This window comes from Haemaphysalis longicornis, unplaced genomic scaffold, assembly GCF_048455015.1.
Source record: "Haemaphysalis longicornis isolate Haplotype H1 unplaced genomic scaffold, Haemaphysalis longicornis Haplotype H1 scaffold_6, whole genome shotgun sequence".
Classification (NCBI taxonomy): Eukaryota; Metazoa; Arthropoda; class Arachnida; order Ixodida; family Ixodidae; genus Haemaphysalis; species Haemaphysalis longicornis.
This window is the reverse complement of record NW_027526407.1, coordinates 143,786,709-143,805,476: the sequence shown is the minus strand read 5'-3', so window position 1 is coordinate 143,805,476 and position 18,768 is coordinate 143,786,709. Positions and strand designations below refer to the sequence as shown.

The window sequence follows — 18,768 nt, the reverse complement described above, 5'->3', positions numbered from 1 at the left end:
ACTGGCTTAAATTCAAACAGGCCCCGAAACGCACCGGGGGTTGTGCTGTTATGTTACCTTCCGGACTTATCCGGGCATGTTCTCAGCCGACAGTAAACAGGAGAGGTCTGATAGAGCTCACGCCGCCTATCAACAAATCCTTTGAGGCGTACAAAGATGACGCACAATTCCCGTCAACTAAGCTTCAAGGAGTTGATCAACGGGGAGGACGTCCGCAAAGGCCAGAGAAGCAATGCAGAAAATTTCGAAGTAGCCAACAAGCCAACATGTAATCCTTTGAGTGAAAACTATGCTGGGAAGTTGTTCATGCAGGGAACATTCCGAGGGGATTGGCAAAGATTTTAGACTGTGAAAGTCAGCAGTAAAAAGACTGCAACCTGGATATCGGGCGGTGCACGCAGGTGCGTAAGAGAGCGAACGTTCGGGGTGTCACCGACAGATACAAAACTCACTGCTTCCCGAATTCCGAGATGGCCACCTGGAACTACCTGTAATGTGGGTGTGACGTCATGATTTACGGAGAACGTATCCCCTCATCATCGAGTTTATTACGCGGGAAGCAAAGCATACATGACCGAAAAGTCATTTCTGGTATCACGCTCCGGACAAAATGGTTTTCACATTACGTCGCAATTGTTTAGCGTAGCGCTGACAGCTCTGTTGGTGCTGTTGTGTGACCGCGCGAAGCACTTTAGGTGCGAAACAATTTAGGGGCCCAGCTTGTCGTCGTAGCGAGTCCCGGTTCACAGCGTCCCGCACTCAAACAGAGGCTTCGAAAAGAAAACCACTCCCCCTGTTCACCATCGAACCTGGGTCCCTCACGTTACAGAGCCGATGTTTTTAGCCCATTGCACCACGGAGGCACACGTTAATCATATGCTAAAAGTTGGGGATCTTCGCGCAGAGTCGTTGCACAGACGCTGTCGTTGCTAGGGCACAAATACGTATACAATAAAATGAAATAATGAGAACATCATGATTTAGCGCATTATTTAGCCTAAAATATTGAAAGCTACTAAAAGTGTCTTTATTGCTCTTTTTAGGGGCTGCGACGCCCTCTCTTGACTACGTTCGGTATCAACGACAGGCTGATAATGAAACTAGTCTAAAGAGGGCGCCACCGCCCCTTTGGCGAATCACTGCTCCGCACTTCGACAGCTGTCACGTTCAGCGGAACTGATTCTTATTTTTTAATGGCCTCAGGATATGGTTGATTTAAAAAATAGCGCTGGTTCCCGGAAGACCGTTTAGCGTCCCGGATGTAGTGCAGTTATGCGTTGAGGGCAGGACCGGGGCGACGCCGATGACAGCGTGTTTCTTGCCGCAAATGCTGGCCAGCCGCCTTCGCGTGTTTTCGTTGCAGGCCTTGGTTTCCATGGCGTTTCAGATGGTGGTCTTCCAGATTCGCGGCGTCGGAGCAGTTCGGCCTTATAGTTGGTTCTCGTGACTGTCTTTCTGCATGTGCGCGGTGGCATTGCGCAAACGACAGCATAGTGGGACCCTCCGTAAGAGCTAGAACTTTCAGACCCTGCTGAGACCCAGGTGGAGGGAACGGATAATGATTGTATAAGGCCCCACCTTCGGCATTGAAAGTCCTCTTCGATTCCTCGGCAGCCTTTGTGGTACGCGTGTTAGAGAAGTGCAGCAGATGTTAGTCAACATCTTCAGACAACAAGAAACTACTTCAGACAACAAGAAATTCTCGACTGGTTGCATGAACTCTATAATCTGAACTGCTGCTTGCATTTACCTTCAGTTTTTAATACGGCACATTCACCTTACGTGCATAGTCGTACACTCACCTGTCAAGTCATCATGCTAACAATCCTGTCTCCCGGCTCTTTCCTCCCTTCGCTCATAGATTAGCACGCCCGAGCATGAATCATGCAAATAAATGGGTGATCGCTTTTTTAGTTAAAATTGCTATATGAGCACCGCAAGAATTTAACGCGCTAGTACAGCATCATTCCCCAAGAATTGAACTTCATGCAGAGTGGCAGTTTGTTGAACGTGCTTATAAACACGGAAAAAAGTATGTGGGACAGCTGCTTTGATTAACTTTAAATAACGTGTGGCTAGTGCACCTGTTGCATTTACGGCCCTCTATCACTTGGACTGGCATGACACATGGCCGCTTAGACTTCAGCGTGAGTGCACTTAACGCAGGCCCTCGGAAGGGTTGTGGAAGTTCGCACTTAGCGAGCCTGCAGTAGACCAACAGGAACCTTCAGATTTTCCAAGAAAAGACATGTTGTATTTATTCGGCTGCAACAGCATTTGAGGTTTTCAGCACCTTCGTTCCCGATTGTATATAGGATATGTAAGAATAAAAAGGCTGTTTACAAGATTGCGGAAAAGGCACCTGTGCTGGGTGGCGAAACGTCGAAAATGCGTTTTTATTATATGTAGTCTGCGTCCTTGCATTCCTTAAATGACCCTTCCCGTACAGACGCGTGCCCTGCAAACCATTGACTTAATTATCAGCGATTATGACGGAGACTTGGCTGCGTACACAAATATTTCCGCTAGGTTGTCGTAAAGCGCAAGAATTCGTGAGGTTATGGCAGGTTAGCTACCAATGTGTCTCACATTTTTCCCTACCCCCTTCAGCTACCATTGTTCTGAATTGTCATCTGCTTGATTACTTATCATGCGCCATCATCTGTTCCTTAATTCTCTTCCACCACCATTCCTGAATTAATCCCACAAACTTTACTGAGACAAAACGGGGGCTATGTAAGGGACATAAATATGAGCAGAATCATGGTAGAACTAGTAGTAAACTGCTACAGTATCAATCGATCCAGTCTTGTCCCACCACTCCTGCTTGCCTAGAGAAGCGGCTGTGCCCAGATCATTGTGGCCTCAAATAAGAGCTCCCTGCTTGTGATCTGTCGTGCCACCTGCCGGTGTGTATAAGAAGCACATTCTCCGGTCGAAGCTGTTCACTTCAGATCACGGTGTAAGAGGTATTTTAGGTGAGCCATAGAGTTAATACTACTGACTCTAGAGGAAAAGCTGCCCGGCCAGCCCGTGCATTGAAACCGTGCTACACCCGGGCGCTGACATGATGCCACCCTCACAGCGTTGCCCGCTGCCTTTTCGCCTACTAGAGTTGGCGGCAGTAGTCGGTATTCACCTAGTAACCAACGCATTCCATCATGGCAGCCACCGTTGCTGTTAGTGCGCTGTGAAAACTTTGCTGTGCAGAAACGTTGTGTGAAGTTTTTCCTGTGGTAGGTAGCGAACTTTTGTGCCATGCTGCCGCGTTAGATGCCGTTTTGCATTCTCCGCAACTGAGAAGGCTAGCGCGTAGAATAGCGGGTACTTCGTACGCTCGGAGAGGTAGCTTTTGCGGGTGCGTCAGGCGAGTTCGGTCATCGCTTCGGAGTTGAGCGGACGTGTTTTTTCGTGCTCTTGTGCTTCGGAGGGGCTTCATTTCGGCGGCCCGTTGCAAGCGCGGGCCGTTGGACGTCGCCCGGCTTTCGCTCTGCTGGTGTGGGCGGTCGAGTGCCAGCTCCCCCCCCCCCCGAGTACTCGTCTCCAAAGCGGTCGGGACCGCCGCAGACTTCTCTCTTCGTCGCACCATGCTCGCCTCCGCGCTTCACCGTTCCCTTCGAGGTTTCTCGTCTCCCGGACGCAGCATTACGCCAGCCAACAGTGTTCGTGGTGTGTTGTGTGCGACGGAATCGACCACAGTGGAACTACTCTTCTCTACTCTTTCCTCACCTTTCTAATCTTTACTTTTCTTTCTCCTATCCTATTTCCCCAACTATTCCCGCTTCCGGATTGTGTTAAATGCAGGTGAGCTCCCATGAGAGCTTAATAATATCCCCAGTCCATTTATTTTCCTGCTTCCTTTAAAAAGAAATCACTTCCCCCTGATTGCTTTTTCCCCCTGATTTTTTGTCCTGGTGGCTTCCCCTGTATGCGCGCATGCGCTTTTTCTGTATATATCATTTTGTGTGTGCTAAAAGAGTTCAGTTGATATGCAGCGCTAGTCCTGTGTAGTATTTTCTTTGTTGTCCCGTGTGTACAGCGCTATTTTAACATGTTTCACACGCCTCCCCCCCCCCTGTATGCGTCAGCTGATTGTTTTCGCAATCTATTGAGGTGCTCTTTACAACTACTTGCTTTTCTAGCGAATGGAAGTTCGAACTTGACAACGCTTCAAAGAAATGCATGTAAATGGAAAATCGTATTTGTGACTGCACTTTATGCTAAACAAACATGCTTTCTGTGCCTGTTCCTCTGCCTGTCTACGAGGCCCCTGCAGCACGTGTGTCAACTTTTTTCTCCAGTTGAAATGCTTTTAGGTAGTGGCCCTTGCACTAGCTTAGATGCAATAACCGTGAAATACCCAAGCCTAATATTACTAAGTTATGTGCATCAAGAGACTCTCTCAAGAGATTTTCCGTTTTTCTAGGTATGCTTAGAAGATTTGTCATTGATTGTATGCTTGGGGACGTCACACAAGGTACATGATTAATGTTGTCAGGTTACATTAGGTCGCAATAATTCTATTTAATAGCAGCTTAAACAAAATCTCGACAAAAGCAAACCAGAGACTAGAAGATATCATGTAGAACGCGCATTTCCATTCCTGGTTTGTGGTACTATAGCTTTCAGTACTTCCAACTACAAAGAAAGTAGTGGAAGTGTTCATTAGTCGCTGCAGGGCTCTTTACCTTTTAAAATTTCATGCCCCCTCTCCCAGAATAAAGAAAGAGGAAAATTGTGTGAGGAACTAACTATTTCCAGCAAAGCTATGGCAGGTTTAAAGCCAATAAACAGACAGGGTTAAAAACCAAAAAAACCTTTTTGAAGAAAAAACAATTTCATGATAAAAACCTAAGCACTGGAGAAGAGAAGAAGAACGAAATAAACAAATACAAACAGAGGCAGCATAAAAGAGCAAAAAATGAACAAAGCAAATGCAATTCTACGAGGCAAATAGTCACGAAAGCTTCCACGAAGTAGCAGACACTTCAGGAGAAATTTAAAAAAATTAGAAATTATGTACCCTATTTACATTATGTACACAGAAAATCATACATATTTCAGTGGTTTTAGACAAGATGGAGCTCAAGTAGCCAAATCAGTTCTTGCCTTGAAGAAGCAGATTGCAGTGATTAAGAGAGAAAAACAGTCACAGGTGCTGTAGGGGTGTTACCAGCATGCAGTATCCTTCGTTTGCCCATTTTGTCATTTTGCCTGCTTCTTTTATGCCTATCTTTTTTTCGCCATGGTGCTGTCTTTGTACTGGCCATTTCCACGCCATGTTTTTTTTTCTCCAGAATTTTTTATCCTTTATTTTATGGCAGTCCTTTCCTTTCCTTTCAAGTTTCCTGTTCCCATTTCCACATGTAGCACAGCCAGCTGGACAGCTCTTCTTCTCCTTTCCTTGGTTAACCTCCCTAGCTTTCTTCTACAGTTTCTTCCTTTCTTTGAAGTCGCACACCCAGTCGAAAAACACAACAGAAAAATACGACAGAATGATCCTGTGAGGGAATGGGACATCCTGTAGTCTGTAGTAAATCCTGTCCTGTAGTCTGTAGTAAATCCTGTCCTGTATTCTGTAGTAAATCCTGTCCTGTAGTTAATCCTGTCCTGTAGTCTGTCGTAAATCCTGTCCTGTAGTCTGTAGTAAATCCTGCCCTGTAGTCTGTAGTAAATCCTGTTCTGTAGTCTGTAGTAAATCCTGTCATGTCTCCAATTTCAACTTGTTTGGCATAAGAAATTTACTTGCCGTGATGTTTTTTCTATTAAGTACCTGAAGTATGCAGGATTTCAATAAAATTTTATTTCAATTTCAATTTCGAAATTTCAATAACAATTTCAATAAAAGTATGACCAACAAACATAAGCATTTGGGGTCATTCTTGCCTTTCTGGTACAAGCTTGAAATTGTTTTCAGTGAATAACTGATTTAAGAAAGCTGTACCAAAAGGCTTTTAAGCAATGCAACTAGTGGTACATTCATGCATGCAATACAAAAGTTTGATGTTACGCAGACTGCACATGCCTGATCACAGTCCGAAAAAAAAAAGCAGTTTGCGGTGCTTATCCATTTTATTTTCCTCTTTTTACAACACTGTTCCTGGGCACTACCGTGGCTTCACTTTTTGTCATGGAGCGGCTTTTACTGCCCTCTTATGTTGCTGTTACACCAAACAAATATTTTTTTTATTTTATAAAAACAAAATATGCCGCGTTATTTGTATTCTCCATGATCGTGCTGACTTGGAAACGGTCAGAACTATAATTTCTTTTAGTACAAAACAGGTTTCATCCGCACGTCATGCCAAACTGCGCCTGCTGCAAATTCACGGGAACCTGGACGCTGGTACACGCCGGACGCGGAAACTCGTGGATCCAGCAGCCGCTGGAACGTACCGCTGGAACACGCCCGGCCTTGTTTTCTTTAATAGCCGTGTAATTGCAAACCCGCGTAGCTGTTAACAAGAAATACAGAAGTCATTCCTTCAGGGAAACCTCAGTAGCGCTACAAAATTTAGCCAGACTCATTTAGGCACTTTTCAGCTGATTTGGCCGTGCTTCGGAAGCAGGGCCCAATCCCGTCCCATCATCGCGTTCCGTCCATGAAGCTCAACCTGTTGATAAAAGCAAATTTATTCTCCCCGATAGAAAAAAAATATTAAACGAGCATCGACAATAACCATTCGAAAATTCGTTCCTTATATTAGTTAGGGCCATTAAAACACAAGTGAACAAATAGTTTTTTTTACACTGCAAAACGTGAGAGAACGTGAGAAAATTAAAATGGAAAGTCAATCTTTAGCTGGAATGCTTGCCTTTGTGAACTTTGTTCCGTTGCATTCGCACAGCAAGGCGTGGAAGGGTATCTTGTGGGGAAAAGCGCACGTCTCTGTGGTGCTGCACTATCTTGAAGAGTATGCACGCACGATACCTGCCGAAGTCACGCAGGGATCGTGGCAAGTTCAGTCGATTGTCGAAGCACATCGCACGTATTCCAGATCACGCTGCCTGCGATATTCGTCGCATTCACTCACATTAAAGTGCCAATTATCCCAAGCATCCCGGTTAGTCGTCGCTGGAGGAGTCCTCACATCGAGATGCTTGAAATCCGGACCACTGATCTTGATTTTACCACAGCTTCCGAAGCTTCAAATGTTGCTGCTGACACTCCGCGGGGACATAAGATGCACGTTTTTACAAAAAAGTTAAGCCTAACTTCAACTAGGCAAAGCGCCGATGTGAAATGTGAACGAGCCACTGGGACACGCAGCCACCGCAAATTTTGACCGGGAGACGAAAAGCAGGAGGGAACAAAGCAGGAGGGAACAAAGGAAGGGTAAGGAGGGAACCGGCCGATCACGAGAAGTTGTTTCGCGACCCCTCCTCACCCCTCTCGATTCTTCGTATTCTGGTCTCCCCGTCCCTCGAGTTCTGCCGCGCCGCGACATGCCTTCAGTGGTGACGATGCTTCCCCGAACTTCTTCCGAAGGGCCGGGCTAGAGGGAAGGCGCGCGTTTTCTTTCTTTCTACATTTATTTTTTTTTAACACATCTCGGTAATGCAGCGAGTTCACTGGCGCCGTTTTTTTTTTTTTTTTTCACAGGTAGCGGGAACTGGTTCGCTGTTTTTAAAATCTTATTTTAACTATTTCGGCTTGATTGGACACATGCTTCGCGTTAAAATAAACAAATTGCTCACTAAAAAAATAAAACAACAGCACGCAGATTGAAACAATGGGGCTCTCAAAGACACCCAGAAATACATGTCAGAATGTGCACTGCAATTATTACACCACGTCTTCAAAAAGCACATCTTGCTTGTTTTTTATGCGTCCGTTTTGCCGAGGGGCTACCCTTGTTGCCTGATTCTTTTATCAAACATTGTCCACAGTACAATATATGCAATTCACTCAAAGAACCCAAGGAATTTCTGAAGTTCTCTATGTATCCATTTTTTTTTTATTATGGGGCTACGCTTAGATGCTCCAACATTAGTGTGATTTGTTCTAAGTTGCGTTGTTAATTGCAAATTTGTAGCGAAGGTTTTTTTCCAACACGGCCGGAATGCTAATGGCCGCAATGCAACAAACGTTCATTACAACAGACGCTTGCAATACAATTGAACGAGATGACCGTCACTCGCACGCAGCATTGTTTCCGTGCAGCGCACGCTAAAAAAGTGGCATTTTGCGGCACCGCACGGGCCGCAAACACCAAGTTTTGGAGCATCTGCGTCGATCGCAGCGCGCGGCATTTCCGTGTCCAGCCAAGCAGCGGCACCATACCATCCCGTACTATCCCGTTCGTGCTATCCCCTTCGCATTGGCTGAAGCCCTGTCCCCAAAGGCAATGTCCCCATGTTATTCGATGCTCTCCAGCAACCTCCCCGCGTTGCTGTTGTTCAGCGCGGTGTTTTCCTGTGTATTCCGTTCTTTCCGGGCTATTCCATCGCTCTCCTAATGCCGGAAAACGCGTGGTTTTCCGACAGGGTAAGCAAGAGATTTTGTAGCAATACTGAACGGTCTGTCATGTGACACTTTCGCAATGGATCTAAACTTCTCTTTCACACTATAAAAATCTGCAGGGACTACAAAATGACCTGTCGCATGGCAGATAATAATGGTAATTACGGAATGCTGAATTTACTGGCTGAAGGACAGTCTGTGGGCCAACAGAAGTTTGTGTAGTGCCTACAGGGTGTTGCACAATAACTGTAGTACAACAGAAATGTCTCATGCGACAGAAATTTTGTAGTTCTATTACAAAGGTTTTTTGTAGTGGGGACTGCAGAATGTCGGTCGCATGATAGATATGTCTGTTCTACTACATAAATTTCTGTCGTACGACAGACATTCTGTCATCATTCTGCAGAGATTCCTGTCTCACAACAGACCATCCTGTATTCCCAACAGAAATTCCTGTTGTGCGACAGAAATGCCTGTCGTACGACAGATTTTCTGTAGTTGTACTACAGAAATTTCTGTCGCACGACAGGCGACCCTGTAGTCCGAACAGAAATTCCTGTCGTGCGACAGAAATGCCTGTCGTACGACAGATTTTCTGTAGTTGTACTACAGAACTTCCTGTCGCACGACAGACCATCCTGTAGTCCCAACAGAAATCCCTGTCGTGCGACAGAAATTTCTGTCGTGCGACAGAAATGTCTGTTGTGCGACAGAAATTCCTGTTGTGTTTTTCGACTGGGCATTAGGTCATCTTAGCCTTGCTCTTACCATCACAAACTTCCCTAGAGGTCTGGTGGTATTACTGGTGGTGAAATAAAGTTTGTTGGATAAGAATTGCTTGTACATATGACCCTCTTGCTTTTTCTGTGTTTATTTTTGCTTCTGATACACGGACTGATGGCATTGCGATGGTCCATTATTTTTGATGAAAATAAGAATGCTGATGACCACAATCTGAATGAGCATTAGCCAGAACTTTCATAATCAGCTACAGCATTACTGGAACTCAGCTTCGGTAATGCAACTTCGTCATCATCCTTGTTGCTGTGAGCACGCTGGAATGGAAGCGTGGAAATTCTACAAGGTCTGGTGTGGCACCTTTGTGGCCACCGATTTGATGTTGACATAAATGAGAAGGCTGTGCTACACATATCGAATTCCTTCGTTCTATCGCGTATCGCATATCGCATTCCTTCCTTTTATCTAGTGTATACAGCTGAAGAACGTCTCCAGATGGCCCTGGCTGAACCGATACGTGCAGATGTAACTGTGGCAAATAATAAAATTGAGAGTTCAATTTATTGTCGGCTTTCTTAATGACTGCCATATGCAATGCACATTAAGTGTCTGAATACTCTATATCAGCGATTGATAGTCTCATGCTAGGCAGTCTGATTCACCTGCTATAGTTATGTTTGGCAGCTGTTTCAAAATTAACCACTACGATTGAACTAATGAGCGGCAATAACAATTTTTAGGTGCACTCAAATTAATTTGCTTTTCAAGGGAGACGTATATCCTTCGTCGACCTCGCCTTGCACAAAATACATGACGGTCCCATCGCGACCCAAGAAAGCGCATATGTGTGTTACCTCAGCATGCTTCCTAGGCGGTTTCTGTTGACAGACAGATTTCCGGCCGAACCCGCAGGCATTTCAGGCAAAACCGCCTGCAGGCGGGGTGGTCCTGATAATTGGGCGTGAACAGAAGTGGCCGTTTCCGTTCATTGGCGAAGGCACCCAGGGAAGGGCAGAATAATTTTTCTTAACGCCCCACCACACGGGTGCCCACCTCCCATGAACGAAGTTTACTCCTCCCCCACCTCCTCTGTGCAGGTATATACATGGACCATATGAGAGCAGTGGTGCAAGTATACGTAATTAAACAACGTCGCTGATCCGCCGAATTTAAGAAATGTGTCATGCAAAGCATCAAATATATTCTCGAAAATTTCAGATTGCGTGTTTCAGCGATCGAAGGAGCATGCACCAATCGCACACACCCATACAGGAGATTTCTGCACCTACATTCGGGATTACCTTTCGGCTTCGCCTTGTCCTCCTCTAGAAAACCACCTTATCGTGCAAATAAAGTTACCATTATTATTATTATTTGGCGGTTGTTTTATCTCTGACTCAAGTAAAACACCGTTCAGTGAAAGTATAACAGCACCCATAAACAAGAGCCTAGTTATACGCTAGGCATGGTAAAATGGTACGTACATTTGTTTGTTTTTAATTTACGAATCATATACGATTAAAAGGAGCCGATCTGCCCAGACATGTTTCGCGTAACATGATATGACCGGCTGACGGCGAGCTCAAATCGGCAGCAGCCACTACGGACATGTAGAGAAGGTGTCCTTGAAGATGGGCGGCGGCGGCTTTATTCCGTATCGTCGGCAGTCTTCGCAAGGCTGTCTTCGCAAGCAACGAAGTGACACAGCTGACACTAAGGCGTGTTAGAGTGAACCTTTGTAAATTAGGCCCACACGACTGACGCTCCTCACAATATACCGAAACCGAAACGTCTTCTTTTTGCTCATACTTTCATTTATTTTTGTTCGTCAAGCATGAATACTTCAAGAAAACTAATAAAAAGCATGCAAACTGGTAAAGAAACTCAGTTATTGCCATAAAAGTTGCCTAATTTTAGCTTAGGGTCCTAAATTCGTGCCTGATTTTTAAGAAAAATTATTAGCCATATCTTCAACTACTGATCTGGCAACTACAGCGTGGCATCATGGCGGCATTCGTGTTTAGACACATTTTTGAGCCAGCTTTACCCGCCTGAGGTGAGCGAACGGCGCGGGCGAGCCGCTCGCGGTCAAGGGGAGACGTGGTTCTCCTTCCGCGGCGCGCCAAGAGAGGGCGCTAGCAACTGGTGCCTCGTCCGCGCGCAGCCTGCTCCTCTTTGTCAGTTCTTTCCATCCCCGTGTGCGCGGAATTTGTGCTGTTTGTGCGACGTTTTTGTGCCATTTTCACTTGTTGTGCTCAAGAACTGTAAGCTAAGAACTCATTCCCGAGCATGCGCGATGGGAAAGTGCTTTGTTCCGTTTTGCAAAACGGGGTATAAGTCGTGCAAGGAAAAGTATTCGCTTTTCACGCCGCCGCACGACCTATCGAGGCTTGAAGCATTGAGACGTGCAATACCTCGGAAGGACCGCGTGCTTCAAAGGACGGACAGAGTCTGCGAGAAGCATTTCGCCGCGCATTTCATCATGAAGACTTGGTCGGCGGAAATAGACGGCCATGTGCTGATGTCTGGAAAAAGAAGAGCCGGCCTAGCGAAAGACGCTGTACCGTCAATTTTCGAGGGAGCACCAAGATACCTCTCCAAGAAGATTAAAAGCCCTCGCAAGCAAGTAAAGCGACAAGCCCATCGTGTAGCCCCTTCGACAAGCACTTCTCACAGTGGAAGCAGCAGTGAGCCCATGCCGACGTCGCCTGGTGAGATCTCTAGCACGGAAATGCCCTGTGACAGCAGTACTGTGATGGAGCCCTACGCAAATGACTCGCGTGACTCATCTTTTGGAGAGCTTTTTAACTCGGCGCCTGGCATTAGCCTACCACAATCTTCGTGGGCTGTGCATCGCACTGACGCAGAAGGCGTGAGGGACATCGTCTTTATAGACAGACGCTGCGGTGACGCACAGGACAAGCGACGGCTCTTCGCTGGTGTTCAATCGGAAGGCGTTGCATGTGAAGAGTGACATGACCGTGCAGGCCTACGTATTCGGCAAACAAGTAGGTACTGCTGCTTTGGGCTTAAATCCGTCAGTCTCAACTGTATCGGAACTGGATACTATGCTCAGCGTCATCTACAGCACTAGCGTTTGTTGCGGAGGGCCGAATTTAAAGGATTTTCCTGGTGTCGCTCCTGAGTGTGCTTTTGTGGACTGCCAGGGGAACTGGAGACACAACAGGTGCCTTTTAGTTCCACCCAGTTGAACCATCTGTCAGTTCTGCAGCGGCCTTGCTGATACATTGCGAATACATGCCGATCGTCGAGCTGCAAGAGCCAAACAGGATCGACCATTGAAGCGAATCAGGTTGGAAGTAGCACCTGGTCAAAAACAGAAGCTCCACGCTTTGAGGCGAGCAAACTATGCACTCCAAATACCACGAGCACGACTCGCAAGAAGGAACAAGCTTCTGTTGGAGCAGTTGCAAGCTTCCAGGAAGGAACTTACAAAGCCGCAGGAAGAAGACATCACTGAAAAATTGAAGGGCCTCAATTTGCCACAAGCGCAGCTTCTTCTGCTAGAAGAATGCATATCGGCCGCAAAGTGCACTTCAAAAACAAACAGACGGTATACGGATGACTGGCTCCTGTTGTGTCTTCTTCTGAACATCCGCAGCCCAGCTACATACGCTTTTTTGCGCAGTAATGATGTACTGCCGTTGCCATGCATCACTACGATAAGAAAGTACATAAGCATGGTTGGCCTCAAGTGTGGCTTTGATGAAAACTTTTTCAAAGCTTTCAAGATTAAACTTTCCTCCAAGTCAGTTTCAGCGCAGAGGAATGCTGATATTTGACGAAATTCCAGTAAGGAAGGAAATATCCGCCAATTCGAAAACGATGACGTACACTGGACTCGTTGATCATGGCGAAACAAAAGATCAGAGTAGTGAGCTCGCAGATCACGGCCTGGTTTTTGCTTTTGCCCCGTTCGGCGAGAACTATTTGCAGCCCGTAGCAGTGTTTGCGTCCAAAGGACCGACTAAGGGGACTCTTTTAGCGCAGCTCTTGATTCAGTGCATCGTGAAACTTGAGCAGGCCGGAGTGTTCATTGACGGCGTTGTGTGCGATGAAGCATCCACCAACCGCTCCATGTGGAAGCAGCTTGGGATCAGTGGCGCACTGGCCAGCGTGGTAAATGCATTCGAGCACCCACTGGACACTTCAAGGAAGGTGTATGTCCTATCTGACACCCCTCACCTTTTTAAGTGCATTAGGAATCGACTACACGACAGGAAGGTATTGATGAAAGATGGCAAGCTCATTAGATGGTCATGCTATGATGCCCTGTTCGTTGCAGACAGCAAGCACTGTGGTGAACTTAGAGTATGTCCAAAAATAACGTATAATCACGTCAACCCATCTAAGATGCTGAAAATGAGAGTTAAGCTGGCGACACAGATTTTTAGTAACTCCGTGGCTAAAGGAATAATGTTCTACGCACAGAAAGGCGCACCACGTCTAACTAATGCCGATCCGACAGCCCAGTTTATCCTTTTTTTAAACGACCTCTTTGATGCACTGAACCGGCGTTTTCCCTCCGAAGGCCTAAAACTGGGATGCAAAGATTTTTCTGTCCTAGAAGCTGCATCTGAGTGGCTAGACTCTTGGGAGACCGAGGTCGTGAAAGGATAAATTTCCAAAGACGTTTTTTTGACGCAGTCAACAGCTGGAGGCTTACGCGTAACATTAAAGGGACACTGAAGTGAATTTGTCAAGCTCTCGTTTTTGCTTGCACTGCGTAGACTGGCTCAAATTAGCCCACTTTTCATCGTTTATCCGGTTGACAAATCGGTAATTATTTTACAAAGCGCCAAAGAAGAAAAACTACCATGCGCGGTTTGCGGCGGCCGCACCAACTAAAGCTGTGACGTTGGGAGGAGCGGGACCGTGATTGGACGATGCCCAAGGTGAGCAACCAAACAAGTTTCGGTTTCGGTTTCGGTTCTGTAAAACACAACCTGTGCGTTGTTGGATGGGCATTCTCAATAACTCAGTAATCATCGTACCGCGCTTCTGCCATGTTGTCAGCTGTAAAAATGCATAAAGATAAGCCTCCCAGGACGGCTTGGAATCGTAGCATTCACTAGCCGAGGCCTACGCAGTGCATGGACGCCCTCCGCGTGCCCGCAGACGCACAAATGTCATGCGCTTCCCCCCCCCCCCCCCCCCCTATTTGGAGCTTGCCTCACTCATGCCTGTACCGTAAAATGCGTGTTCGCACCAGGCCACCAGGCCAAGGGTCTGTTCATTCTGGCCTGTGCCCACTGCCCGCAAGCAGTCGGTGCTTATGGACAGCACGCCAACGAGAACTCGCTAGCGCGCCAGTGCCAGCCTGCGCTCGTTCTGTGAACTAGTTCGTGGAGCCATGAACGTTGCGGCCCAAACAAAGGTGAACTCAATGTAGAAAACATCGGCAGAAAACAAAAAAGTTAACTTACAAAAAAAAAAAACGAAGAAAGCACGTACCCGCGGGGACTCGAACTCGTGACTTGCAAAACATCCGGCGGCGACATACCTGCAGCCTTAGGCAACTCGGCTACGACACGGGCTGCGCAGGTCATGGTAATATAAGGTATATATTGTACAACAAGTTTACATTTTTATTTAGTTTTGGCATTTCAAGCAGCTTAGGTGACTATTTGTTGTATTGTGCTCGTGCAGTAAGCGTCCCCCGAGTTTCCGCAATAGCTCACGTCTAGCAATTGCATTTCGTAGACGGAAAAGCGTTCGCAGATGCGTAGTCGTGCTGCTGACCGCTGTGCTTGTTCGCCCAGCGCAAAAAAGTGCTTCCCGCACCCTATTTTTACGCTGTACGGTAAAAATATCAGTTGATTTTATTTCCTTAGTACCTATATTGACTTCGCTGACTCTTCTCCCGCCTTCAAGAGGCCTTATATTTTCCTACGGGCGTACCAGTCAGCGAAGCGTCGCATGTGCGTTTGCGCAGCGCTTGTTTGAAGCGACCTTGACTTGGAGCTAGATACAGTGTACAAACTAACCAAGTAAAGAAAGGCCCATTCTTCCATTCACAAACGTGTCCTGGCCCTGGCTTCGTTTCAACTGAGCGAACGAATTGCGACGACCCGTCGGCGTCCGGCGGACGAAACGCTGGGCCGACTGACTCTGTCTGAAGGCCGGGGAGCCGTGCAGACAGCTCAGCCAATTGCGAGCTCGGCTCCTCTCGACGTCACACGAAAACGCCGCAGAAAATGGGCGAGCGTAAAGAGAGGAGGACAGCATTTTCGAATTAAGTTTTTTACTAAATAAAAGCGCGTAAACGCGCCCAGAGTGGTCGTAACATGGCCTGGGGACCCCGGACTACAATTTGCGCAAGTAATCCCGCAATGTTTACATATCACTTCAGTGTCCCTTTAAAGTCGGTGCGGGAGCTTTCAGTTTACCTACTGAAAGAATGCGGTTTCAAGTATGTTCTGACAGCGAAGATGAATCAAGACCCCTTGGAATGTTTTTTTGGCATCGTCAGACAAGCCGGAGGGCAGAACGAACACCCTACATTTCCCACGTTCCTTCAGCTATACCGCATGCTGAGCTTGTATTCCTTGCTAAAGCCACCGCAGTTCGGCAACTGCACGACTACTGGAAACAAGCAAGCTTCTGTTGTCACCTTGGCGGATTTAAGAAATATTTACAATGATTCATCCTCGCAATGCCCTGCCAAATTAGATCAACTGAAAAAAAAAAAAAAAAACTTGACGGCCTGATTGAAGAAGGAAGCTGGGAGTGCGACGATCTCTTCGACTTCGACGACTCAGACGCAACAGTAGTTGACTGCATCGTCTACTACGTCACAGGATTCGTATCCCGGAAGGTTGGCAGCTGCACATCCTGCACCAGTTGCAAAGAGGCTCTTGCGGGGAAAAAGGGCATTGTAAATGTCCCTGAAGCCGACCTAGTGAACTGCAAAACAAAGGGCTGGCTGACACACCCAAATATGCATCTCTTCAATCTTTTCAAATGCAGTGAAGAGCATTTTGCAAAACATGCTAGTGACCGAGATGTATACGACAAAACCATTGATGCTGTGCTGGAGAATCACAACTTCATGTTTCCATGCAGTGCTCACAAAGAAGAAATGCTGGCAAAGCTGTTGCATTATTACGTGTGCCTGCGCATGCGGCAGTACTGCAGGCAGTTGAAAAAGAAAAATGAAACAAAAAGCCATGACTTGCGAAAAATGTCAAAGCTTGTTTGAGACCGAATGTCGGGACGAGTGCAGTACCGCTTTTACAACCTTCATTCACGTATAAGTTTAGGTGTCCTCAGTTTGTGTGTTTCGCCCTTATTGTTTTGAGAACGTTGCTATCATTTAAATAAATGGTGAAGAAACAAGCAAACATGTGTTGTATCATTCTAAAATAGCTAGTTTAGAGGATAGAAAAATGTTGCTGTTGTTTTTTCATTGTGGTTTCAGGTAGGGTTCTTCGTAAAAGCCGACAGGAGTGTCATGTTTGACAGCATTATGACTGCTTCGAACCTCAAAAATTCCATTATTATCTCATGTCTTATTCGTGCTGTGCTGTCTATTAAATATTGTTGCGATTTCTCTTAATAAAATAAAAAAAAAACTAGCAGCAGTTGTCTCCAAGATACGATGAAACTTGTGCAACCGCGCCGCACGCTGACGCCAATATGCCGTCTTCTCAAACGCAGTGTGTCAGAGCTGGGCGGGTACGTGCAGCGGATGTCAGGGAGTGCAAGAGAAAACATCGCTTGATTCACAGATGAACTCCCAATGGTCGCTCACTCGAACGATATATTTTTATTCATCGCGCCGGGGCTGCTTTTGCGCCGGTGTGCACGCGCAACGTAGCCGGTTGAGCGGGCCGCAATCACAGTCGCCATCTGTCGGCCCGCCCCCGAAGGAGAACTTTACGTCGACGAGCTGGGCGGCGGCGCTCTCTCACCTAAAATACCTCTTGCACCGTGCTTCAGATGGAGCCAGCCAGCCTGCTCCCCTACCTTCCTTCCGCTGCTGCATGGCGTGAATACCGAGAATCAGTCTCGTGATCCCTTCTGATTGCAACTGATGGGTATCATCACGATGAGAATCATCATTAGAATAGTCATGAGAGTTAGGTGTTTCATCTCGCGTCCCGATAACGCGACGAGTGCCACAGCAAACGGATTTCTGGTTCCAGCAGATTCACTTTGAAAAACATCTCTGTCTCTCTTTGTCTTCTACCACTTTGTTTTATGCCCGAATCTTGTGGCTTTTTGTGGCGTCCTTGGTGTTTTGTGGCGACAGGCGTCTGTACTTGCGTTTTGTTGCAGTCGTCTTCTTCTTAAGGAAGTTCAGGCCCATTAACAAAGTTGTATACCGCTTGTCACGGAAACCTTATTTTGTGATGCTAGGTTATTGCCTCATCCGATGTGCGGAGGAGGCATTCTGAAAGCGTTAAACATTTATCCAAAACAAAGCGCGCTATACAATACAATAAAAAAGAAAGTAGAAACGCCAAGTTTTACATATTGCATACCCGTAACATTTCTTTGAGTTAGCTGGGGCTACCTGCAACTGCAGTATTAGTGTAAAAAATCAAGCGGCTACATGTCGGCGTTTAGCTAGGCAATATTACGCTTAACGGCGTTCGCCTGGCCTCCTTTATGCGTATTCTAAGGAACGATGTTTTATCCTGATTTGTCAGCGCTGAACCAGCTGAACATAAAATTCCATGAACAATTTCGAGGACATTACGTGCTCTCTCTTATTTATGGAAAGCGAAAGCATAATCGTAGAAATAGTGAATCCGCCATATTATTGCCAGACGTATCCTTTTACCTTTACATATTTTATTCTGCCCGTTTCTAAGACACAGCATATATAAGCGTTCACATCGCTATGACAAGAGATTTAGTGAGGACGCACATTGTTATTGTTCTGGTAACTATATCTCGAAATAAACTCCCATACTGCAATGTAGGCCTCCGTACATGCAATGTTTCTATGTCGAAGACCACAACGCAATCATTATTTCCACGTTTACTTAGAGTCGTCGAGCTGTGATGGTGGCAGGTATCCTTGTTCTCGTCTTGCTTCCCGGAGGCCTTTTGTTATATTCCCATCGAAACAGAAATATAGCCATTTTTAGGTGGGAGTACCTTAGTACCGCACAATTTTCGTCCACGCCCTTGCGCATAGCATTTACAATCGCAAAAAAATCACAGATACAAGCAGGATTTAAGCATGTGTCTGGTAGACTAGACAGAGTTAGTATCAGTTGTATTACCCATTGGGCTACGGCCATGACTTAGTACCCGAGAGTCAAACGGCTAACTCCCTAGCCTGTAACGGGGCGGAGTACCTTAGGACCTCCCAATGTCCGTCCGCGTCCATCCGTGCGCACACCACCGTAAAGCGAAAATCAAGCGAAATTCAATTTGAGCCGTGAGTTTCACTTTCATTTAAAGAATAATCAACGTGCAACTCAAAGCTCAAATCGAATTACAGTCGGGGCGTAAATCGGATGTCACTCGGGGCGCAACTTGGATGTCATTTCTAGTCCCCGTACTCCGCACCCTCGCCATCATTCACGGAG

At 46.4% G+C, this 18,768-nt stretch overlaps 1 pseudogene; it reads left to right on the top strand.

The window, feature by feature from the left end:
• The first annotated feature begins 11,498 nt into the window (after positions 1–11,498).
• LOC144141971 (uncharacterized) lies at positions 11,499–16,429 on the top strand (annotated as a pseudogene).
• The last annotated feature ends 2,339 nt before the right edge of the window (positions 16,430–18,768 follow it).